Raw genomic sequence first — 25672 nt, 5'->3', positions numbered from 1 at the left:
GAGAAGTTAGCCCAACATCAGCCTCAGAAGTTTTTTTGCATCACAAGAATCCGAATGAAGAAACTCTGACTTTTTAAAATAGTTGGGCGTTTTCGTCAAAGAGCCAAATGGCTTTCGTGCAATAGTATAAACAGCGTATTGCACATTATTACACAACTTAGAAAAAAGCAACATAGAAAAGGTGCGTCGGCTGGGAATCAAACCCGGGTCAACGGCTTGGAAGGGAGCTATGCTTACCACTATACCACCGATGCCGGCAGTTGCGACGCTGCTTTCAGCGGTTCATCGAGAACACGCGCATTGTAACGATGGGCTAGAGTGATAGAATATTGCCTGGTGCTCCGTCCAGTGTCTGAATCCGGCTGCCTATAAAATTGTGATCACTGCTATCATTATTGTAAGCGCGGCCTCTGAGTCAACAATCGAAGCGTTACCTGTGAATCAGCGGAGCTGTCAATGAACTTAAAGGCACTAACAGTGGTGAAGCAGTAGTAGAAGTTTGCAACACTTGAGCCCCAGAAGTTATCTTGTTGCAGTAGAATCTGAAGCATGAAACTCTGACTTTTTAAAATAGTCGGCCGTTTTTGTCAAACAGCCGAATTGCTTTCGTGCAATAGAATAAACAGCGTATTCCACATAATAACACCACTTAGAAAAAAGCAACATAGAAAAGGTGCGTCGGCTGGGAATCAAACCCGGGTCAACGGCTTGGTAGGGAGCTATGCTAACCACTATACCACCGACGCCGGCAGTTGCGACGCTGCTTTCAGCTGTTAATCGGGAACACGCGCATTGTAACGATGGGTAGAGAGTGACAGAAAATTGCCTAGCGCTCCATGCCGTGTCTGAATTTGGCTGCCTATAAAATTGTGATCACTGCTATCATTATTGTAAGCGCGGCCTCTCAGTCAACAATCGACTCGTTGCCTGTGACGCAGCGGAGGTGTCAATGAACGTAATGGCGCTAACAGTAGTGAAGCATTAGAAGAATTTTGCCCAACATTAGCCTCAGAAGTTATTTTGCTGCAGAAGAATCTGAAACATGAAACTCTGACTTTTTAAAATAGTTGGGCGTTTTCGCCAAACAGCCGAATGGATTTTATACAAGAGAATAAACAGCATATTGCACATTAAAACAAATCTTAGAAAAAAGCAACATAGAAAAGGTGCGTCGGCTGGGAATCAAACCCGGGTCAATGGCTTGGAAGGAAGCTATGCTAACCACTATACCTCCGATGTCGGCATTTGCGAGGCTGCTTTCAGCTGTTTATCGGGAACACGTGCATTGTAACCATGGGCTGGAGTTATAGAATATTGCCTGGTGCTCCGTTGCGTGTCTGAATTTCGCTGCCTATAAAATTGTGATCACTGCTATCATTATTGTAAGCACGGCCTCTCAGTCAACAATCGACTCGTTGCCTGTGACGCAGCGGAGGTGTCAATGAACGTAATGGCGATAACAGTAGTGAAGCATTAAGAGAAGTTTGCCCAACTTCAGCCTCAAAAGTTATTTTGTTGCAGAAGAATCTGAATTATAAAAGTCTGACTTTTTAAAATAGTTGGGCGTTTTCGTCAAAGATCCAAATGGCTTTATGTAATAGTATAAACAGCGTATTGCACATTATAACACAACTTAGAAAAAAGCTACATAGAAAAGGTGCGTCGGCTGGGAATCAAACCCGGGTCAACAACTTGGAAGCAAGCTATGCTAACCACTATACCACCTACGCCGGCATTTGCGAGGCTGCTTTCAGCTGTTCATCGGGAACACGTGCATTGCAACGATGGCCAGAGAGTGACAGAAAATTGTCTAGTGCTCCGGGCCGTGTCTGAATTTGGGTGCCATTAAAATTGTGATCCCTGCTATCATTATTGTAAGCGCGGCCTCTGAGTCAACAATCGACTCGTTACCTCTGAGGCAGCGGTGGTGTCAATGAACGTAAAGGCGCTAACAGTAGTGAAGCATTAGGAGAAGTTTGCCCAACTTCAGCCTCAAAAGTTATTTTGTTGCAAAAGAATCTGAATTATGAAACTCTGACTTTTTAAAATAGTTGGGCGTTTTCGTCAAAGAGCCAAATGGCTTTCGTGCAATAGTATTGTGATGTAACAGTAAAGGCAACCTTTATTAGGCCCGGAAGACACGATGAAGCGACCACGCCCAAGGCACAGAACTCAGACAAGCCAAGTCCCCACAGCAGAAGAAGTTGACGACCACTCATGATGATAAATATGTGTAAAGATAGATGATGTGCTTAATGAATGCCTACACTAACTCCTCCCCCCCCCCCCGTGAAAGCGGTCATCCTGACCGCAGTTCTTGGCCGCATTTTAAAGCGAAGATGAACGCCGTATGAAAGGCTTCATGCGGGATACGTGGACTATTTCTGCTGCCCTGTAGCGGTGGTCCGTCGGAAGAAGAACGGGTGCCACGCGATAATTCACAGGAGATGTTTGCTCCAAGACAGTGTAGGGGCCAATAAAACGTAATTGAAACTTCTCGCACAGTCCGGGATTGCGAATTGGTGTAAGAAGGAGGACTTCGTCGCCAGGGCTGAAAGACACGGCACGATGGGAGGCATCATATTCAAGCTTGCGATCCTGTTGCTTGGCTTCAGTGTTGACGCGAGCCAGCTGGCGGCAATGAAGTAGACGAGACACGTATTCTTCACTTGAAGATGAACATGGTTTGACAGGCGCAGAGAAGAACGAAACATCGAGGAAAGAAGAGGGTAAGCGACCGTGGACGAGGTAGAACGGCGAGTAACCGGTTGTGCGCTGTACAGAGGTATTATACGCAAAAGTGACAAATGGCAAAATGGTGTCCCAGTTTTTGTGGTCGGGTTCGATATACATCGCAATCATGTCTGACAGTGTACGATGGAAGCGCTCAGTCAGGCCGTTCGTCTGAGGATGGTAACTGGAGCTTGTTTTGTGTGTAGTGCCGGCTGCCTTGAGCACTTCTTCGACGAGTGCTGAAAAAAATACTCTTCCACGGTCGCTCAGGATTACACGAGGAGCTCCGTGTCGAAGGATTATTGCTCGAAGGATGAAGTCGGCCACTTCCGAAGCTGATGCAGAAGGCACGGGAGCTGTTTCGGCGTAGAGGGTCAGGTGGTCGACAGCTGTAACTATCCAACGATTGCCCGTGACAGTCATAGGAAGCAGACCATACAGGTCAATGCCAACTACCTCGAATGGTTGCAGGGGACACGGGAGCGGTTGTAATTGTCCACTTCGAGTTGATGTAAGTAGCTTGCGACACTGACAAAGGGCGCATGAGGCAACGTACTTCGCGACACAGGTGGACAAGCCCGGCCAGTAGTAGTGACATCTTATGCGGTCATACGTTTTCTGGAAGCCCATGTGTCCAGCAGACATGTCGTCGTGATATGTCTTGAGGACTTGAGCCCGAAGAGAGCGAGGTAGAACGGGCACCCAGCGTTGACCATCCGGGTGGTAGATATGACGGTACAGGACGTGGTTGTTGAGCTTGAATTGCGTCAGCTGTCGGCGAAGACGGGCGTTAGGGGGCCGGCAAGTCCCGTCAAGACGGTCCATGATGCGGCGACAGTAAGGGTCAGCACGTTGGTGAGATAAGAACAAACCACACTCGCTTGGAGAAGTTGGGTCCAAAGTAGTTAATGACGAAACATGTAGGGAAGAGACGGCCGAAAGCTTCTCGTGTGCAGCAGTGGAGGGTTTGTCAAGCGGCTCCGAAGAGAGCGGGCAACGCGAAAGGGCATCGGTGTCTTGATGCTTGTTTCCCGCCTTGTATGTGATAGTGAAGTCGTATTCTTGTAAGCGAAGAATCCAGCGACCAAGGCGGCCGGACAAGTTCTTGATTGTCGAGAGCCAGCACAAGGCGTGATGGTCCGTAACCACAGTAAAGTGGCGGCCGTGGAGATAAGGTCGAAACTTTTGTATCGACCATACGACCACTAGGCACTCCTGTTCGGTGATGGTATAATTCTTTTCAGCAGGGGTCAGTGCACGGCTCGCGTATGCGACGACTTTCTCACGTGAAGATTTGTCTCGCTGTAGAAGAATTCCACCAATGCCTCGACCACTAGCGTCTGTATGCAGGAGCGTAGGCGCGGTTTCGTCGAAATGGCAGAGGACTGGTTCGGATGTGAGTGCACACTTCAGTTGGGCAAACGCCGATTCACATTCAGGAGACCACACAAAGGCGATGCCTGATCCGAGCAACTTGTGCAATGGTGAAGCTATTGAGGCGAAGTCTCGAATGAATCGGCGAAAATAAGAAGCGAGGCCGAGGAAACTGCGCAAATCTTTGGCTTTTTCAGGACGCGGGAAGTGTTGGACAGTGGAAATCTTGTCAGGATCGGGACGAATACCGTCCTTGCTTACGATGTGGCCTAACACTTTAATCGTCTTGCTCGCAAAACGGCACTTCTTGGTGTTCAGCTGAAGGCCTGCGTTTGCAAGGCACGTAAGAACTTCGTCCAGTCGTTGCAAGTGCTGAGGGAAGGTTGACGAGAAAATAACGATATCGTCTAAATAGCACAAGCAAGTCTTCCACTTCAAGCCTCGTAAAACTGTGTCGATCATCCGCTCGAATGTTGCTGGAGCATTGCAAAGGCCGAATGGCATGACGTTGAATTCATACAGCCCATCTGGTGTTGAAAACGCTGTCTTTTCTTTGTCATCCTCGTGCATGGGTATTTGCCAGTAACCTGAACGCAGGTCTAGGCTTGAAAAGTACTCAGCACCTTGCAGTGAATCCAAAGCATCGTCTATGCGCGGCATGGGGTAAACATCCTTGTGGGTAATCTTATTAAGTGCTCTGTAGTCCACGCAAAACCGCACGGAGCCATCTTTTTTCCTTACTAAAACCACAGGGGATGACCAAGGACTCGCGGAGGGACGTATAATGTTCCGTTGCAGCATATCGGCTACATTTTGTTCAATGATTTCACGCTCGGATGAAGAGACGCGGTATGGTCGACGGCGTACGATGGAAGTGCCATCGGTCTGGATACGATGCCTAATAATGGACGTCTGTCCCAGAGATGAGGAATGGGCATCAGACAATCTCCTATGTTTTTGTAGCAAGGCAAGCAACTCATCTGTCTGTGAAGAGGTCAGTTCTGGACTAATAGTCGCAGCAAGAACAGAAACGCTTGATGAACGTCCAATAGAAGGAAGGTCAGAACACGCCGGCATAAGAGAGACAACAGAGACAGGTTGAGATTCAGAAACGCAAGCCATTGTGGTGCCTTTAGGAATGAGAATTTTCTCAGAAGTCTCGTTTGTAGCGTAGAGAAGTCCGGAGCCATTGTGGAATCGCGCTAGACCTGAAGCAAAGGCTATACCTCTTGCGAGACAGCGTGCAGATGGTTGGACAAACACGTCACCAGAGTTGATCACATTAGAAGTGATGGCAACTATCTGCTGATGACCAGGTGGTAGCTCGGTCTCTTCGGCAGCGAGCAAGCGAACGGGCTTGTCATCCGCATACAGGGCATAGTCAGTTTCCATCATATGAACAACATTTTCTTTACAGCAGATGGAAGCGTTCGCCGTAGACAGAAAATCCCAGCCTAATATAATCTGGTGGGCACACGAATCCAGCACAGCAAATTGTACAAAATGAAGAATACCAGCGATGAAAACACGAGCGGTGCACATAGCGGCAGGTCTAATGGCGTCCCCTTGAGCAGCGTGCAGTGTAGGTCCATCATAAGGGGTGGTGACTTTTCGTAGACGTGAGCACAAAGAACGATCAATCACAGACAAAGAGGCACCAGTGTCTATTAAAGCGTCCACGTACACACCTTCTATTAAAACAGCTATCGTATTATATGGACGCACTGGAGGAATTTCTGTCTTTTCGTTCGATGCAGCTTTTCCTCCAAAAGCTGCAGAGGTTAGTTTTCCGGGCGTTGGTTGGTGAATTGCGAGACAGGTCGCAATGGAGACGTGGAACGGCGGAGGGGTGAGGGTGAGCGGCGTCTAGTAGAGCGGTAGGAACTGGTTGGCTCAGATGTCGCAGTTGGAGACGGTGAGCGGCGTAGCGGCGGATCATAAGGACGACGTTGGAAAGCGTACCAGCTTGTCCCATCATCCCATCCGTAGGTGTCGAGTCCACGACGCTCGTCCTGCTGACGCTTCCGACAGACGCGTGCAATGTGGCCCCGATAGCCGCAGTAATAACAGATCGGACGATGCGGCCGACACGGTGGGTGAAAGGGCTGGCTAGTCACACTCGGAGTTAACGAAGCCAGCGGGACAGGCGTCGAGTGTGCGGGCACCGGTTGTACCACGGGTGGTGAGCCAGCGAGGACTTGTGCGTACGTCGGTTGGAGTCGAGGTACTGGAGTGTCTACAAACGCTGGCCTGGTCATGGACGCCAACTCCTCTTTGATAACATCCCGCAAAACAATGTTGGAGGGGGGAGGTGGACTCGGTGTCATTGAGAGGCCGAAAGATTGTAGCTCTTCCCGTATAAGCGCCCGGATCATGGCACGCAATGAGGCATCAGTCGTGGTAGTGGTTTCAGAGCAGTCAGGCGGTAACCATTGGGATTCAAGTTCTTCCAGGCGTTGGCACGTGGCAACAACGTCAGCGACCGTAGTCGGGTTCTGAATGACCAAGGCATTGAACGCGACCGTGCCTATCCCTTTTAGTAGATGACGAACTCTCTCTGATTCAGACATGGACGTGCTGAAACGGTGACAGAGAGCAAGCACATCCTCTATGTACGATGTGTAGGACTCACCGCATTGTTGCTTGCGAGAATCCAGTGTCTTCTTCGCGAGAGCTGAACGAACCGCCGGGGTGCGGAAAATTTGACGAAGCTGTTGCTTGAAACGCGTCCAGTCCGTAATGTCCGTTTTGTGATTGAAAAACCATGTTTTCGCTACGCCCGTGAGGTAGAAAGAAACACGGCGAAGCTTGGTAGGATCATCCCAGTTGTTAGTGGAACTCGCTCGATTGAACTGGTCCAACCAATCTTCCACATCTTCACCTCGAAGTCCGGCGAACGTGGGCGGCTCACGCTGGTGCGCGGTGATAATCCACGATGGATAGGCCATGGTAGCCGGGGCCGTGGAGGTAGACGCAGAAGCGCCGGTTGGCTCGACCTGAGGCGTGTTACCGGACACCTGGTACAAACGACGACCTGAGCGCAGCTCCAGGAGGCAGATCGGGCTGGGAGAGGATGGAAGATCGTAGAGCACACTCCACCACTTGTGATGTAACAGTAAAGGCAACCTTTATTAGGCCCGGAAGACACGATGAAGCGACCACGCCCAAGGCACAGAACTCAGACAAGCGAATTCCCCACAGCAGAAAAAGATGACGACCACTCATGATGATGAATATGTGTAAAGATAGATGATGTGCTTAATGAATGCCTACAGTATAAACAGCGTATTGCACATTATAACACAACTTAGAAAACAGCAACATAGAAAAGGTGCGTCGGTTGGGAATCAAACCCGTGTCAACAGCTTAGAAGGCAGCTATGCTAACCACTATACCACCGACGCCTGCATTTGCGAGGCTTCTTTCAGCTGTTCATCCGCAACACGTGCATTGTAACGATGGGCAGAGAGTGACAGAATATTGCCTGGTGCTCCGTCCCGTGTCTGAATCCGGCTGCCTATAAAATTGTGATCACTGCTATCATTATTGTAAGTGCGGCCTCTGAGTCAACAATCGACACGTCACCTGTGAGGCAGCGGAGGTGCCAATGAACGTAAAGGCGCTAACAGTGGTGAAGCAATAGTAGAAGTTTGCAACACTTGAGCCTCAGAAGTTATCTTGTTGCAGTAGAATCTGAAACATGAAACTCTGACTTTTTAAAATAGGTAGGCGTTTTTGTCAAACAGCCGAATGGCTTTCGTGCAATAGAATAAACAGCATATTGCACAATATAACACAACTTAGCAAAAGCAACATAGATAAGATGCGTCGGCCGGGAATCAAACCCGGGTCAACTGCTTGGAAGGCAGCTATGCTAACCACTATACCACTGACGCCAGCATTTGCGAGGCTGCTTCCAGCTGTTCATCCAAAACACGTGCATTGTAACGATTGGCAGAGAGTGATAAAATATTGCCTGGTGCTCCGTCCCTTGTCTGAATTTGGCTGCCTATAAAATTGTGATCACTGCTATCATTATTGTAAGCGCAGCCTCAGAGTCAACAATCAACTCGTCACCTGTGACGCAGCGGAGGTGCCAATGAACGTAAAGGCGCTAACAGTGGTGAAGCAATAGTAGAAGTTTGCCACACTTTAGCCTCAGAACTTATCTTGTTGCAGGGGAATCTGAAACATGAAACTCTGACTTTTTAAAATAGTCGGTCGTTTTTGTCGAACAGCCGAATTGCTTTCGTGCAATAGAATAAACAGCGTATTCCACATAATAACACAACTTAGAAAAAAGCTACATAGAAAAGGCGCGTCGGCTGGGAATCAAACCCGGGTCAACGGCTTGGAAGGGAGCTATGCTAACCACTATACCACCGACACCGGCATTTGCGAAGCTTCTTTCAGCTGTTCATGCGGAACACGTGCATTGTAACGATGGGCAGAGAGTGACAGAAACTTGTCTAGGGCCCCATGCCATGTCTGAATTTGGCTGCCTATAAAATTGTGATCACTGCTATATTATTCTAAGCGCGGCCTCTGAGTCAACAATCGACTCGTTGCCTGTGACGCAGCGGAGGTGTCAATGAACGTAAAGGCGCTAACAGTGTTGAAGCAGTAGTAGACGTTTGCCCAACTTCTGCCTCAAAAGTTATTTTCTTGCAGAAGAATCTGAAACATGAAATTCTGACTTTTTAAAGTAGTCGGGCGTTTACGTCAAACAGCCGAATGGCTTTCGTGCAATAGAATAAACAGCATACTGCACAATATAACACAACTTAGCAAAAGCAACATAGATAAGATGCGTCGGCCGGGAATCAAACCCGGGTCAACTGCTTGGAAGGCAGCTATGCTAACCACTATACCACTGACGCCAGCATTGGCGAAGCTGCCTTCAGCTGTTCATCCGAAACACGTGCATTGTAACGATGGGCAGAGAGTGATAAAATATTGCCTGGTGCTCTGTCCCGTGTCTGAATTTGGCTGCCTATAAAATTGTGATCACTGCTATCATTATTGTAAGCGCAGCCTCTGAGTCAACAATCGACTCGTCACCTGTGACGCAGCGGAGGTGTCAATGAACGTAAAGGCGCTAACACTGGTGAAGCAATAGTAGAAGTTTGCCACACTTTAGCCTCAGAACTTATCTTGTTGCAGTAGAATATGAAACATGAAACTCTGACTTGTGAAAATAGGCGTTTTCGTCAAAAAGCCGAATGGCTTTCATGCAATAGAATAAACAGCGTATTGCACAATATAACAGAACTTAGAATAAAGCAACATAGAAAAGGTGCGTCGGCTGGGAATCAAACCCAGGTCATCTGCTTTGAAGGGAGCTATGCTAACCACTATACCTCCGACGGCAGCACTTGCCAGGCTGCTTTCAACTGTTCATCGAGAACACGCGCATTGTAACGATGGGCTTGAGTGATAGAATATTGCCTGGTGCTCCGTTGCGTGTCTGAATTTTGCTGCCTATAAAATTGTGATCACTGCTATCATTATTGTAAGCACGGCCTCTCAGTCAACAATCGACTCGTTGCCTGTGACGCAGCGGAGGTGTCAATGAACGTAAAGGCACTAACAGTGTTGAAGCAGTAGTAGAAGTTAGCCCAACATCAGCCTCAGAAGTTATTTTGCTGCAGAAGAATCTGAGACATGAAACTCTGACTTTTTAAAATAGTTGGGCGTTTTCGTCAAACAGCCGAATGGCTTTTATGCAATAGAATAAACAGCGTATTGCACATTATAACACATCTAGAAAAAAGCAACATAGAAAAAGTGCGTCGGCTGGGAATCAAACCCGGGTCAACAACTTGAAAGCAAGCTATGCTAATCACTATACCACCGACGCCAGCAATTGCGAGGCTGCTTTCAGCTGTTCATCGGGAACACGCGCATTGTAACGATGGGCAGAGAGTGACAGAAAATAGTCTAGAGCTTCATGCCGTGTCTGAATTTGGCTGCCTATAAAATTGTGATCACTGCTATTATTATTGTAAGCGCGGCCTCTGAGTCAACAATCGACTCGTTGCCTGTGACGCAGCGGAGGTGTCAATAAACGTAATGGCGCTAACAGTAGTGAAGGATTAGGAGAAGTTAGCCCAACATCAGCCTCAGAAGTTATTTTGCTGCATAAGAATCTGAATCATGAAACTCTGACTTTTTAAAATTGTTGGGCGTTTTCGTCAAAGAACCAAATGGCTTTCGTGCAATAGTATAAACAGCGTATTGCACTATATAACACAACTTAGAAAAAAGCAACTTGGAGAAGGTACGTCGGCTGGGAATCAAACCCGGGTCAACTGTTTAGAAGGCAGCTATGCTAACCACTATAGCACCGACGCCTGCATTTGCCTGGCTGCTTTCAGCTCTTCATCCGGAACACGTGCATTGTAACAATAGGCAGAGAGTGACAGAATATTGTCTGGTGCTCCGTCCCGTGTCTGAATTTGGCTGCCTAAAAAATTAAGATCACTGCTATCATTATTGTAAGCGCGGGCTCTGAGTTAACAATCAACTCGTCACCTCTGACGCAGCGGAGGTGTCAATGAACGTAAAGGCGCTAACAGTGGTGAAGCAATAGTAGAACTTTGCCACACTTAGGCCTCAGAACTTATCTTGTTGCAGTAGAATCTGAAACATGAAACTCTGACTAGTTAAAATAGGCGTTTTCGTCAAAGAGCCGAATGGCTTTCTTGCAATAGAATAAACAGCGTATTGCACATTATAACACAACTTAGAATAAAGCAACATAGAAAAGGTGCGTCGGCTGGGAATCAAACCCGGGGTCAATGGCTTGGAAGGGAGCTATGCTTACCACTGCACCACCGATGCCGGCAGTTGCGACGCTGCTTTCAGCTGTTCATCGAGAACACGCGCATTCTAACGATGGGTAGAGAGTGACAGAAAATTGTCTAGGGCTCCGTTGCGTGTCTGAATTTGGCTGTCTATAAAATTGTGATCACTGCTATCATTATTGTAAGCATGGCCTCTCAGTCAACAATCGACTCGTTGCCTGTGACGCAGCGGAGGTGTCAATGAACGTAATTACGATAACAGTAGTGCAGAATTAGGAGAAGTTAGCCCAACATCAGCCTCAGAAGTTTTTTTGCATCAGAAGAATCCGAATGAAGAAACTCTGACTTTTTAAAATAGTTGGGCGTTTTCGTCAAAGAGCCAAACGGCTTTCGTGCAATAGTATAAACAGCGTATTGCACATTATTACACAACTTAGAAAAAAGCAACATAGAAAAGGTGCGTCGGCTGGGAATCAAACCCGGGTCAATGGCTTGGAAGGGAGCTATGCTTACCACTATACCACCGATGCCGGCAGTTGCGACGCTGCTTTCAGCGGTTCATCGAGAACACGCGCATTGTAACGATGGGCTAGAGTGATAGAATATTGCCTGGTGCTCCGTCCCGTGTCTGAATCCGGCTGCCTATAAAATTGTGATCACTGCTATCATTATTGTAAGCGCGGCCTCTGAGTCAACAATCGAAGCGTTACCTGTGAATCAGCGGAGCTGTCAATGAACTTAAAGGCACTAACAGTGGTGAAGCAGTAGTAGAAGTTTGCAACACTTGAGCCTCAGAAGTTATCTTGTTGCAGTAGAATCTGAAGCATGAAACTCTGACTTTTTAAAATAGTCGGCCGTTTTTGTCAAACAGCCGAATTGCTTTCGTGCAATAGAATAAACAGCGTATTCCACATAATAACACCACTTAGAAAAAAGCAACATAGAAAAGGTGCGTCGGCTGGGAATCAAACCCGGGTCAACGGCTTGGTAGGGAGCTATGCTAACCACTATACCACCGACGCCGGCAGTTGCGACGCTGCTTTCAGCTGTTAATCGGGAACACGCGCATTGTAACGATGGGTAGAGAGTGACAGAAAATTGCCTAGCGCTCCATGCCGTGTCTGAATTTGGCTGCCTATAAAATTGTGATCACTGCTATCATTATTGTAAGCGCGGCCTCTCAGTCAACAATCGACTCGTTGCCTGTGACGCAGCGGTGGTGTCATTCAACGTAAAGGCGCTAACAGTAGTGAAGCATTAAGAGAAGTTTGCCCAACTTCAGCCTCAAAAGTTATTTTGTTGCAGAAGAATCTGAATTATGAAACTCTGACTTTTTAAAATAGTTGGGCGTTTTCGTCAAAGATCCAAATGGCTTCATGCAATAGTATAAACAGCGTATTGCACATTATAACACAACTTAGAAAAAAGCAACATAGAAAAGGTGCGTCGGTTGGGAATAAAAGCAGTGTCAACAGCTTAGAAGCAAGCTATGCTAACCACTATACCACCGACGCCGGTAATTGCGACGCTGCTTTCACCTGTTCATTGGGAACACGCGCATTATAACGATGGGCAGAGAGTGACAGAAAATTGTCTAGTGCTCCGGGCCGTGTCTGAATTTGGGTGCCATTAAAATTGTGATCCCTGCTATCATTATTGTAAGCGCGGCCTCTGAGTCAACAATCGACTCGTTACCTCTGAGGCAGCGGTGGTGTCAATGAACGTAAAGGCGCTAACAGTAGTGAAGCATTAGGAGAAGTTTGCCCAACTTCAGCCTCAAAAGTTATTTTGTTGCAAAAGAATCTGAATTATGAAACTCTGACTTTTTAAAATAGTTGGGCGTTTTCCTCAAAGAGCCAAATGGCTTTCGTGCAATAGTATTGTGATGTAACAGTAAAGGCAACCTTTATTAGGCCCGGAAGACACGATGAAGCGACCACGCCCAAGGCACAGAACTCAGACAAGCCAAGTCCCCACAGCAGAAGAAGTTGACGACCACTCATGATGATAAATATGTGTAAAGATAGATGATGTGCTTAATGAATGCCTACACTAACTCCTCCCCCCCCCCCGTGAAAGCGGTCATCCTGACCGCAGTTCTTGGCCGCATTTTAAAGCGAAGATGAACGCCGTATGAAAGGCTTCATGCGGGATACGTGGACTATTTCTGCTGCCCTGTAGCGGTGGTCCGTCGGAAGAAGAACGGGTGCCACGCGATAATTCACAGGAGACGTTTGCTCCAAGACAGTGTAGGGGCCAATAAAACGTAATTGAAACTTCTCGCACAGTCCGGGATTGCGAATTGGTGTAAGAAGGAGGACTTCGTCGCCAGGGCTGAAAGACACGGCACGATGGGAGGCATCATATTCAAGCTTGCGATCCTGTTGCTTGGCTTCAGTGTTGACGCGAGCCAGCTGGCGGCAATGAAGTAGACGAGACACGTATTCTTCACTTGAAGATGAACATGGTTTGACAGGCGCAGAGAAGAACGAAACATCGAGGAAAGAAGAGGGTAAGCGACCGTGGACGAGGTAGAACGGCGAGTAACCGGTTGTGCGCTGTACAGAGGTATTATACGCAAAAGTGACAAATGGCAAAATGGTGTCCCAGTTTCTGTGGTCGGGTTCGATATACATCGCAATCATGTCTGACAGTGTACGATGGAAGCGCTCAGTCAGGCCGTTCGTCTGAAGATGGTAACTGGAGCTTGTTTTGTGTGTAGTGCCGGCTGCCTTGAGCACTTCTTCGACGAGTGCTGAAAAAAATACTCTTCCACGGTCGCTCAGGATTACACGAGGAGCTCCGTGTCGAAGGATTATTGCTCGAAGGATGAAGTCGGCCACTTCCGAAGCTGATGCAGAAGGCACGGGAGCTGTTTCGGCGTAGAGGGTCAGGTGGTCGACAGCTGTAACTATCCAACGATTGCCCGTGACAGTCATAGGAAGCAGACCATACAGGTCAATGCCAACTACCTCGAATGGTTGCAGGGGACACGGGAGCGGTTGTAATTGTCCACTTCGAGTTGATGTAAGTAGCTTGCGACACTGACAAAGGGCGCATGAGGCAACGTACTTCGCGACACAGGTGGACAAGCCCGGCCAGTAGTAGTGACATCTTATGCGGTCATACGTTTTCTGGAAGCCCATGTGTCCAGCAGACATGTCGTCGTGATATGTCTTGAGGACTTGAGCCCGAAGAGAGCGAGGTAGAACGGGCACCCAGCGTTGACCATCCGGGTGGTAGATATGACGGTACAGGACGTGGTTGTTGAGCTTGAATTGCGTCAGCTGTCGGCGAAGACGGGCGTTAGGGGGCCGGCAAGTCCCGTCAAGACGGTCCATGATGCGGCGACAGTAAGGGTCAGCACGTTGGTGAGATAAGAACAAACCACACTCGCTTGGAGAAGTTGGGTCCAAAGTAGTTAATGACGAAACATGTAGGGAAGAGACGGCCGAAAGCTTCTCGTGTGCAGCAGTGGAGGGTTTGTCAAGCGGCTCCGAAGAGAGCGGGCAACGCGAAAGGGCATCGGTGTCTTGATGCTTGTTTCCCGCCTTGTATGTGATAGTGAAGTCGTATTCTTGTAAGCGAAGAATCCAGCGACCAAGGCGGCCGGACAAGTTCTTGATTGTCGAGAGCCAGCACAAGGCGTGATGGTCCGTAACCACAGTAAAGTGGCGGCCGTGGAGATAAGGTCGAAACTTTTGTATCGACCATACGACCACTAGGCACTCCTGTTCGGTGATGGTATAATTCTTTTCAGCAGGGGTCAGTGCACGGCTCGCGTATGCGACGACTTTCTCACGTGAAGATTTGTCTCGCTGTAGAAGAATTCCACCAATGCCTCGACCACTAGCGTCTGTATGCAGGAGCGTAGGCGCGGTTTCGTCGAAATGGCAGAGGACTGGTTCGGATGTGAGTGCACACTTCAGTTGGGCAAACGCCGATTCACATTCAGGAGACCACACAAAGGCGATGCCTGATCCGAGCAACTTGTGCAATGGTGAAGCTATTGAGGCGAAGTCTCGAATGAATCGGCGAAAATAAGAAGCGAGGCCGAGGAAACTGCGCAAATCTTTGGCTTTTTCAGGACGCGGGAAGTGTTGGACAGTGGAAATCTTGTCAGGATCGGGACGAATACCGTCCTTGCTTACGATGTGGCCTAACACTTTAATCGTCTTGCTCGCAAAACGGCACTTCTTGGTGTTCAGCTGAAGGCCTGCGTTTGCAAGGCACGTAAGAACTTCGTCCAGTCGTTGCAAGTGCTGAGGGAAGGTTGACGAGAAAATAACGATATCGTCTAAATAGCACAAGCAAGTCTTCCACTTCAAGCCTCGTAAAACTGTGTCGATCATCCGCTCGAATGTTGCTGGAGCATTGCAAAGGCCGAATGGCATGACGTTGAATTCATACAGCCCATCTGGTGTTGAAAACGCTGTCTTTTCTTTGTCATCCTCGTGCATGGGTATTTGCCAGTAACCTGAACGCAGGTCTAGGCTTGAAAAGTACTCAGCACCTTGCAGTGAATCCAAAGCATCGTCTATGCGCGGCATGGGGTAAACATCCTTGTGGGTAATCTTATTAAGTGCTCTGTAGTCCACGCAAAACCGCACGGAGCCATCTTTTTTCCTTACTAAAACCACAGGGGATGACCAAGGACTCGCGGAGGGACGTATAATGTTCCGTTGCAGCATATCGGCTACATTTTGTTCAATGATTTCACGCTCGGATGAAGAGACGCGGTATGGTCGACGGCGTACGATGGAAGTGCCATCGGTCTGGATACGATGCCTAATAATGGACGTCTGTCCCAGAGATGAGGAATGGGCATCAGACAATCTCCTATGTTTTTGTAGCAAGGCAAGCAACTCATCTGTCTGTGAAGAGGTCAGTTCTGGACTAATAGTCGCAGCAAGAACAGAAACGCTTGATGAACGTCCAATAGAAGGAAGGTCAGAACACGCCGGCATAAGAGAGACAACAGAGACAGGTTGAGATTCAGAAACGCAAGCCATTGTGGTGCCTTTAGGAATGAGAATTTTCTCAGAAGTCTCGTTTGTAGCGTAGAGAAGTCCGGAGCCATTGTGGAATCGCGCTAGACCTGAAGCAAAGGCTATACCTCTTGCGAGACAGCGTGCAGATGGTTGGACAAACACGTCACCAGAGTTGATCACATTAGAAGTGATGGCAACTATCTGCTGATGACCAGGTGGTAGCTCGGTCTCTTCGGCAGCGAGCAAGCGAACGGGCTTGTCATCCGCATACAGGGCATAGTCAGTTTCCATCATATGAACAACATTTTCTTTACAGCAGATGGAAGCGTTCGCCGTAGACAGAAAATCCCAGCCTAATATAATCTGGTGGGCACACGAATCCAGCACAGCAAATTGTACAAAATGAAGAATACCAGCGATGAAAACACGAGCGGTGCACATAGCGGCAGGTCTAATGGCGTCCCCTTGAGCAGCGTGCAGTGTAGGTCCATCATAAGGGGTGGTGACTTTTCGTAGACGTGAGCACAAAGAACGATCAATCACAGACAAAGAGGCACCAGTGTCTATTAAAGCGTCCACGTACACACCTTCTATTAAAACAGCTATCGTATTATATGGACGCACTGGAGGAATTTCTGTCTTTTCGTTCGATGCAGCTTTTCCTCCAAAAGCTGCAGAGGTTAGTTTTCCGGGCGTTGGTTGGTGAATTGCGAGACAGGTCGCAATGGAGACGTGGAACGGCGGAGGGGTGAGGGTGAGCGGCGTCTAGTAGAGCGGTAGGAACTGGTTGGCTCAGATGTCGCAGTTGGAGACGGTGAGCGGCGTAGCGGCGGATCATAAGGACGACGTTGGAAAGCGTACCAGCTTGTCCCATCATCCCATCCGTAGGTGTCGAGTCCACGACGCTCGTCCTGCTGACGCTTCCGACAGACGCGTGCAATGTGGCCCCGATAGCCGCAGTAATAACAGATCGGACGATGCGGCCGACACGGTGGGTGAAAGGGCTGGCTAGTCACACTCGGAGTTAACGAAGCCAGCGGGACAGGCGTCGAGTGTGCGGGCACCGGTTGTACCACGGGTGGTGAGCCAGCGAGGACTTGTGCGTACGTCGGTTGGAGTCGAGGTACTGGAGTGTCTACAAACGCTGGCCTGGTCATGGACGCCAACTCCTCTTTGATAACATCCCGCAAAACAATGTTGGAGGGGGGAGGTGGACTCGGTGTCATTGAGAGGCCGAAAGATTGTAGCTCTTCCCGTATAAGCGCCCGGATCATGGCACGCAATGAGGCATCAGTCGTGGTTGTGGTTTCAGAGCAGTCAGGCGGTAACCATTGGGATTCAAGTTCTTCCAGGCGTTGGCACGTGGCAACAACGTCAGCGACCGTAGTCGGGTTCTGAATGACCAAGGCATTGAACGCGACCGTGCCTATCCCTTTTAGTAGATGACGAACTCTCTCTGATTCAGACATGGACGTGCTGAAACGGTGACAGAGAGCAAGCACATCCTCTATGTACGATGTGTAGGACTCACCGCATTGTTGCTTGCGAGAATCCAGTGTCTTCTTCGCGAGAGCTGAACGAACCGCCGGGGTGCGGAAAATTTGACGAAGCTGTTGCTTGAAACGCGTCCAGTCCGTAATGTCCGTTTTGTGATTGAAAAACCATGTTTTCGCTACGCCCGTGAGGTAGAAAGAAACACGGCGAAGCTTGGTAGGATCATCCCAGTTGTTAGTGGAACTCGCTCGATTGAACTGGTCCAACCAATCTTCCACATCTTCACCTCGAAGTCCGGCGAACGTGGGCGGCTCACGCTGGTGCGCGGTGATAATCCACGATGGATAGGCCATGGTAGCCGGGGCCGTGGAGGTAGACGCAGAAGCGCCGGTTGGCTCGTCCTGAGGCGTGTTACCGGACACCTGGTACAAACGACGACCTGAGCGCAGCTCCAGGAGGCAGATCGGGCTGGGAGAGGACGGAAGATCGTAGAGCACACTCCACCACTTGTGATGTAACAGTAAAGGCAACCTTTATTAGGCCCGGAAGACACGATGAAGCGACCACGCCCAAGGCACAGAACTCAGACAAGCAAAGTCCCCACAGCAGAAAAAGATGACGACCACTCATGATGATGAATATGTGTAAAGATAGATGATGTGCTTAATGAATGCCTACAGTATAAACAGCGTATTGCACATTATAACACAACTTAGAAAACAGCAACATAGAAAAGGTGCGTCGGTTGGGAATCAAACCCGTGTCAACAGCTTAGAAGGCAGCTATGCTAACCACTATACCACCGACGCCTGCATTTGCGAGGCTTCTTTCAGCTGTTCATCCGCAACACGTGCATTGTACCGATGGGCAGAGAGTGACAGAATATTGCCTGGTGCTCCGTCCCGTGTCTGAATCCGGCTGCCTATAAAATTGTGATCACTGCTATCATTATTGTAAGTGCGGCCTCTGAGTCAACAATCGACACGTCACCTGTGAGGCAGCGGAGGTGCCAATGAACGTAAAGGCGCTAACAGTGGTGAAGCAATAGTAGAAGTTTGCCACACTTTAGCCTGAGAACTTATCTTGTTGCAGTAGAATCTGAAACATGAAACTCTGACTAGTTAAAATAGGCGTTTTCGTCAAAGAGCCAAATGGCTTTCGTGCAATAGAATAAACAGCGTATTGCACATTATAACACAACTTAGAATAAAGCAACATAGAAAAGGTGCGTCGGCTGGGAATCAAACCCAGATCAACTGCTTGGAGAGGAGCTATGCTAACCACTATACCACCGACGCCGGCATTAGCGAAGCTGCTTTCAGCTGTTCATCCGCAACACGTGCATTGTAACGATGGGCAGAGAGTGACAGAATATTGCCTGGTGCTCCGTCCCGTGTCTGAATCCGGCTGCCTATAAAATTGTGATCACTGCTATCATTATTGTAAGCGCGGCCTCTGAGTCAACAATCGAAGCGTTACCTGTGAATTAGCAGAACTGTCAATTAACTTAAAGGCACTAACAGTGGTGAAGCAGTAGTATAAGTTTGCAACACTTGAGCCTCAGAAGTTATCTTGTTGCAGTAGAATCTGAAACATGAAACTCTGACTTTTTAAAATAGTTAGGCGTTTTTGTCAAACAGCCGAATGGCTTTCGTGCAATAGAATAAACAGCATATTGCACAATATAACACAACTTAGCAAAAGCAACATAGATAAGATGCGTCGGCCGGAAATCAAACCCGGGTCAACTGCTTGGAAGGCAGCTATGCTAACCACTATACCACTGACGCCAGCATTTGCGAGGCTGCTTCCAGCTGTTCATCCAAAACACGTGCATTGTAACGATTGGCAGAGAGTGATAAAATATTGCCTGGTGCTCCGTCCCTTGTCTGAATTTGGCTGCCTATAAAATTGTGATCACTTATCATTATTGTAAGCGCAGCCTCAGAGTCAACAATCAACTCGTCACCTGTGACGCAGCGGAGGTGCCAATGAACGTAAAGGCGCTAACAGTGGTGAAGCAATAGTAGAAGTTTGCCACACTTTAGCCTCAGAACTTATCTTGTTGCAGGGGAATCTGAAACATGAAACTCTGACTTTTTAAAATAGTCGGTCGTTTTTGTCGAACAGCCGAATTGCTTTCGTGCAATAGAATAAACAGCGTATTCCACATAATAACACAACTTAGAAAAAAGCTACATAGAAAAGGCGCGTCGGCTGGGAATCAAACCCGGGTCAACGGCTTGGAAGGGAGCTATGCTAACCACTATACCACCGACACCGGCATTTGCGAAGCTTCTTTCAGCTGTTCATGCGGAACACGTGCATTGTAACGATGGGCAGAGAGTGACAGAAACTTGTCTAGGGCCCCATGCCATGTCTGAATTTGGCTGCCTATAAAATTGTGATCACTGCTATATTATTCTAAGCGCGGCCTCTGAGTCAACAATCGACTCGTTGCCTGTGACGCAGCGGAGGTGTCAATGAACGTAAAGGCGCTAACAGTCTTGAAGCAGTAGTAGACGTTTGCCCAACTTCAGCCTCAAAAGTTATTTTCTTGCAGAAGAATCTGAAACATGAAATTCTGACTTTTTAAAGTAGTCGGGCGTTTACGTCAAACAGCCGAATGGCTTTCGTGCAATAGAATAAACAGCATACTGCACAATATAACACAACTTAGCAAAAGCAACATATATAAGATGCGTCGGCCGGGAATCAAACCCGGGTCAACTGCTTGGAAGGCAGCTATGCTAACCACTATACCACTGACGCCAGCATTGGCGAAGCTGCTTTCAGCTGTTCATCCGAAACACGTGCATTGTAACGATGGGCAGAGAGTGATAAAATATTGCCTGGTGCTCTGTCCCGTGTCTGAATTTGGCTGCCTATAAAATTGTGATCACTGCTATCATTATTGTAAGCGCAGCCTCTGAGTCAACAATCGACTCTTCACCTGTGACGCAGCGGAGGTGTCAATGAACGTAAAGGCGCTAACACTGGTGAAGCAATAGTAGAAGTTTGCCACACTTTAGCCTCAGAACTTATCTTGTTGCAGTAGAATATGAAACATGAAACTCTGACTTGTGAAAATGGGCGTTTTCGTCAAAGAGCCGAATGGCTTTCATGCAATAGAATAAACGTCGTATTGCACATTATAACACGACTTAGAAAAAAGAAACATAGACAAGGTGCGTCGGCTGGGAATCAAACCCAGGTCCACTGCTTGGAAGGGATCTATGCTAACCACTATACCACCGACGCCGGCATTTGCGAGGCTGCTTTCAGCTGTTCATCGGGAACACTTGCATTGTAACGATGAGCAGAGAGTGACAAAAAGTTGTCTAGGGCTCCGTGCCGTGTCTGATTTTGGCTGCCTATAAAATTTTGATCACTGCTATCATTATTGTAAGCGCGGCCTCTGAGTCAACAATCGACTCGTTGCCTGTGACGCAGCGGAGGTGTCAATGAACGTAATGGCGCTAACAGTAGTGAAGCATTAGGAGAAGTTAGCCCAACATCAGCCTCAGAAGTTATTTTGCTGCAGAAGAATCTGAATTATGAAACTCTGACTTTTTAAAATAGTTGGGCGTTTTCGTCAAACAGCCGAATGGCTTTCATGCAATAGAATAAACAGTGTTTTGCACATTATAACACATTTAGAAAAAAGAAACATAGAAAAGGTACGTCGGCTAGGAATCAAACCCGGGTCAACGGCTTGGAAGGAAGCTATGCTAACAACTATACCACCGACGCCGGCATTTGCGAGGCTGCTTTCAGCTGTTCATCGGGAACACATGCATTGTAACGATGGGCTAGAGTGATACAATATTGCCTGGTGCTCCGTTGCGTGTCTGAGTTTGCCTGCCTATAAAATTGTGATCACTGCTATCATTATTGTAAGCGCGGCCTCTGAGTCAACAATCGACTCGTTACCTCTGATGCAGCGGTGGTGTCAATGAACGTAAAGGCGCTAACAGTAGTGAAGCATTAGGAGAAGTTTGCCCAACTTCAGCCTCAAAAGTTATTTTCTTGCAGAAGAATCTGAAACATGAAACTCTGACTTTTTAAAATTGTCGGGCGTTTTCGTCAAACAGCCAAATGGCTTTCGTGCAATAGAATAAACAGAATATTGCACAATAAAACACAACTTAGCAAAAGCAACATAGAAAAGATGCGCCCGCCGGGAATCAAACCCGGGTCAACTGCTTGGAAGGCAGCTATGCTAACCACTATACCACTGACGCCAGCATTTGCGAGGCTGCTTTCAGCTGTTCATCTGGAACACGTGGATTGTAACCATGGGCAGAGAGTGATAAAATATTGCCTGGTGCTCCGTCCCGTCTCTGAATTTGGCTGCCTATAAAATTGTGATTACTGCTATCATTATTGTAAGCGCGGCCTCTGAGTCAACAATCGACTCGTCGCCTTTGACTCAGCGGATGTGTCAATGAACGTAAAGGCGCTAACAGTGGTGAAGCAATAGTAGAAGTTTGCCACACTTTAGCCTCAGAACTTATCTTGTTGCAGTAGAATATGAAACATGAAACTCTGACTTGTTAAAATGGGCGTTTTCGTCAAAGAGCCCAATGGCTTTCATGCAATAGAATAAACAGCGTATTGCACATTATAACTCAACTTAGAAAAAAGCAACATAGAAAAGGTGCGTCGGCTGGGAATCAAACCCAGGTCAACTGCTTGGAAGGGAGCTATGCTAACCACTATACCACTGACGCCAGCATTTGCCAGGCTGCATTCAGCTGTTCATCCGGAACACGTGCATTGTAACGATAAGCTAGAGTGATAGAATATTGCCTGGTGCTCCGTTGCGTGTCTGAATTCGGCTGCCTATAAAATTGTGATCACTGCTATCATTATTGTAAGCGCGGCCTCTGAGTCAACAATCGACTCGTTACCTCTGACGCAGCGGTCGTGTCAATGACAGTAAAGGCGCTAACAGTGGTGAAGAATTAGTAGAAGTTAGCCCAACTTCAGCGATCAAAATTTATTTTGTTGCAGAAGAATCTGAAATATGGAACTCTGACTTTTTAAAACAGTCGGCCGTTTTCGTCAAACAGCCGAATTGCTTTCGTGCAATAAAATAAACAGCGTATTCCACATTATAACACAACTTAGAAAAGCCACATAGAAAAGGTGCGTCGGCTGTGAATCAAACCCGGGTCAACGGCTTGGAAGGGAGCTATGCTAACCACTATAGCACCGACGCCGGCATTTGCGAGGCTGCTTTCAGCTGTTCATCAGGAACACGTGCCTTGTAATGATGGTCAGAGAGTGACAGAAAAATGTCTAGGGCTCCGTGCCGTGTCTGAATTTGGCTGCCTATAAAATTGTGATCACTTTAATAATATTGTAAGCGCGGCCTCTGAGTCAACAATCGACTCGTTACCTCTGACGCAGCGGCGGTGTCAATGAACGTAAAGGCGATAACGGTGGTGAAGAATTTGTAAAAGTTAGCCCAACTTCAGCCTCAGAAGTTATTTTGTTGCAGAAGAATCTGAAACATGAAACTCTGACTTTTTAAAATAGTTGGGCGTTTTCGTCAAACAGCCGAATGGCTTTCGTGCAATGAAATAAACAGCGTATTGCACATTATAACACAACTTAGAAAAGAGGAACATAGAAAAGATGCGTCGGCCGGGAACCAAACCCGGGACAACTGCTTGGAAGGCAGCTATGCTAACCAATATACCACTGACGCCAGCATTTGCGAGCCTGCTTCAGCTGTTTATCCGGAACACGTGCATTGTAACGATGGGTCAGATTGACAGAAATTTGGGTGGGGCTCCGTGCCGGGTCTGAATTCGGCTGCCTATAAAATTGTGATCACTGCTGTCATTATTGTGGGCGCGGCCACTGAGTCAACAATCGACTCGTTACCTCTGACGCAGCGGAGATGTGAATGAACGTAAAGGCGCTAACAGTGGTGAACCATTAGTAAAGTTAGCCCAACATGAGCCTCAGAAGTTGTTTGTGTCAGAAGAATCTGAAACATGAAACTCAGACTTTTTAAAATAGGCGGGCACTTTCGTCGAACAGCCGAATGGCTTTCGTGCACTAGAATAAACAGCGTATTGCACAATATACAACAACTCAGAAAAGAGCAACATAGAAAAAGTGCGTCGGCTGAGAATCAAACCCGGGTAACTGCTTTGAAGGGAGCTATGCTAACCACTATACCACCGACGCCAGCATCTGCGAGGCTGCTTTCAGCTGTTCATCCGGAACACGTGCGTCGTAACGATGGGCAGAGAGATAGAACATTGCCTCGTTGTGATAAGTGAATTGCGCTTTTCGTGAAGTGCGCGAGTGCAACCAGTGTTCGGTTTAAAATGTGCGCGAGTGCACCGGCATAGGAAAGAAGACGACGACGACCGATGGTGTGGACGCGCGCTTTCGCGATGTATTCGGTGAGGAAGACGATGGGCAGACGAGGCGCGTGAAGTTCGGACCAATGAGAGGCCCCCACGCTGGTTTGGAAGAAGCCCGAACGAAGAACGGGGCAGACGTGGCCGGGACGCGACGGAGGCAAGCAGGCTACCAGGGCGCGGGGGTGGCGGCCGAGTTCCTGAGGGAAGGCTGCTGCGGGCTCCCACCTGGTCGGGCACCCGAGCATCCTCTATCGTCTGGCGTTGGCCAGGCCGCTCGTCGTCTGGCGTTGGCCAGGCCGCTCGTCGTCTGGCGTTGGCCAGGCCACTCGTCGTCTGGCGTTGGCCAGGCTGCTCGTCGTTTGGCGTTGGCCAGGTTTCTCACCATCTGGCTTTGGCCCGGCTCGTCCCGTTTCCAGGGCTACGTCCCAGCGTCGGAGAACGAACGCTGAGAGGTCACTGACCTTGGTGTGCCCGGAGCTACCTTCAACCACGAGCAACGCTTGGACCTCTGATCTACCTTGTCTGCACCCCAACGCATCAACCCTCACCGTCTACAAGAGTGCCGCGACTGAACAGTGACAGTCGCTTTTGCTATTGCGGAACTTACGCATCCTTAGCATTTCGCGGTCATTAGGTTAATTTCTCCTCGAATTTGTGTGCTCTGTTTGTTTTCCCTCTTATTGCTTTCTCTTTATGTAGTTTTGAAAATACATTTAGTTGTTTTTCTTGTGTGCATAAACGGTCTCGTGTTCTCTTTACCGATGTGGGTTTTCTCAACGGTTTGTATGCACAAGAACCTACACGAGAGCTTGTGGGTTGACTAGCCTCGTGAAAATTGGCGTCCGCGACAGGACGAGATTGTTTATGCAATTAAGGTTTTTACAGAAGGAGAGAAAATGACTACGTCTGATTTAACGGCGTTAGCGATACGCATGGGGCTAGAGGGCGATGAGCTGAAGGCATGGCTTGATGAGCGTGAGGCACGAGCTTGCGAAGAAAGGGCAGCTGAGCGAGAGGCAAGAAAGGAGAGGATGGAACAGGCGAAGTTGGAACTAAAACTTGAGGCCAAATGCCAGAAGACGATTCAACTGCGTCTTCATCTTGCTCTGGTGGAAGGGGCCAGGGGATCCGCGGCGTCGGACCATGGTCGACAGGTGCGAGAACCGTGTAACGTTAACCCGCACAATTTCATACCCGGATTTAATGAAAACCGGGATGACCTTGATGCTTATCTCAAGAGATTTGAGAATGTGGCCACCGGTCAGGAATGGCCTTAGGATAAGTGGGCCACGGCACTGAGTCTGTGTCTGAGCGGAGAAGCTCTCAAAGTATTTGGTCGCTTGTCTCCAGAAGAGGCACTTGACTACGAGAAAGCCAAGCTAGCATTGCTGCAGCGTTTTCGTTTCACGGCGGAGGGCTACCGGGAGAAGGTCCGGCATAGCAGACCTCAAGATGGAGAAACAGGCAAGCAGTATGCAACCAGGTTGGCAAGTTTTTTCGACAGATGGGTAGTGATGTCCAAGACAGCGAAAAAATATTCGTCTGTTCGAGATCTCATAGTAGCTGAACAGTTTATCAATCAATGCCATAACCGCGTGGCGCTTTTCCTACGTGAGAAAAAATGTCGTAAGCTAGATGAAATGGCCGAGGCTGCGGACAATTTTTTAGAGGCCCAACGACAGTCAAATTTGTTGGTTTTTCGCGACAAAACGGAGAACGGCGCCGCAGGAAAATGCGGAAGTACAGCGGGGAAGTCTCCCACTCGATGTTTTGTCTGTGATAAAACAGGTCACAGGGCAGCAGAATGTTGTGCTCGGACAAGACCATACTTTGACTACTGTCGCAAAACGGGGCATGATATTAATGTATGTACCAGAAAGCAGAACGT

General features: G+C 48.2%; 4 non-coding genes across 4 annotated transcripts; all 4 read right to left on the bottom strand.

Moving 5' to 3' along the window:
• Positions 1–7931: 7931 nt before the first annotated feature.
• Positions 7932–8003, bottom strand: TRNAG-UCC (transfer RNA glycine (anticodon UCC)). The gene has a single exon. It is a non-coding gene; the product is annotated as a tRNA-Gly (tRNA).
• A 912-nt stretch (positions 8004–8915) lies between these two features.
• TRNAG-UCC (transfer RNA glycine (anticodon UCC)) lies at positions 8916–8987 on the bottom strand. The gene has a single exon. It is a non-coding gene; the product is annotated as a tRNA-Gly (tRNA).
• Positions 8988–20098: 11111 nt separating this feature from the next.
• TRNAG-UCC (transfer RNA glycine (anticodon UCC)) lies at positions 20099–20170 on the bottom strand. The gene has a single exon. It is a non-coding gene; the product is annotated as a tRNA-Gly (tRNA).
• Positions 20171–21570: 1400 nt separating this feature from the next.
• Positions 21571–21642, bottom strand: TRNAG-UCC (transfer RNA glycine (anticodon UCC)). The gene has a single exon. It is a non-coding gene; the product is annotated as a tRNA-Gly (tRNA).
• Positions 21643–25672: the final 4030 nt, after the last annotated feature.

Source organism: Rhipicephalus microplus, chromosome 8, assembly GCF_043290135.1.
Source record: "Rhipicephalus microplus isolate Deutch F79 chromosome 8, USDA_Rmic, whole genome shotgun sequence".
NCBI lineage: Eukaryota > Metazoa > Arthropoda > Arachnida > Ixodida > Ixodidae > Rhipicephalus > Rhipicephalus microplus.
Note: the sequence above shows the minus strand (reverse complement) of the source record. Positions and strands in the feature narration are given on the sequence as shown.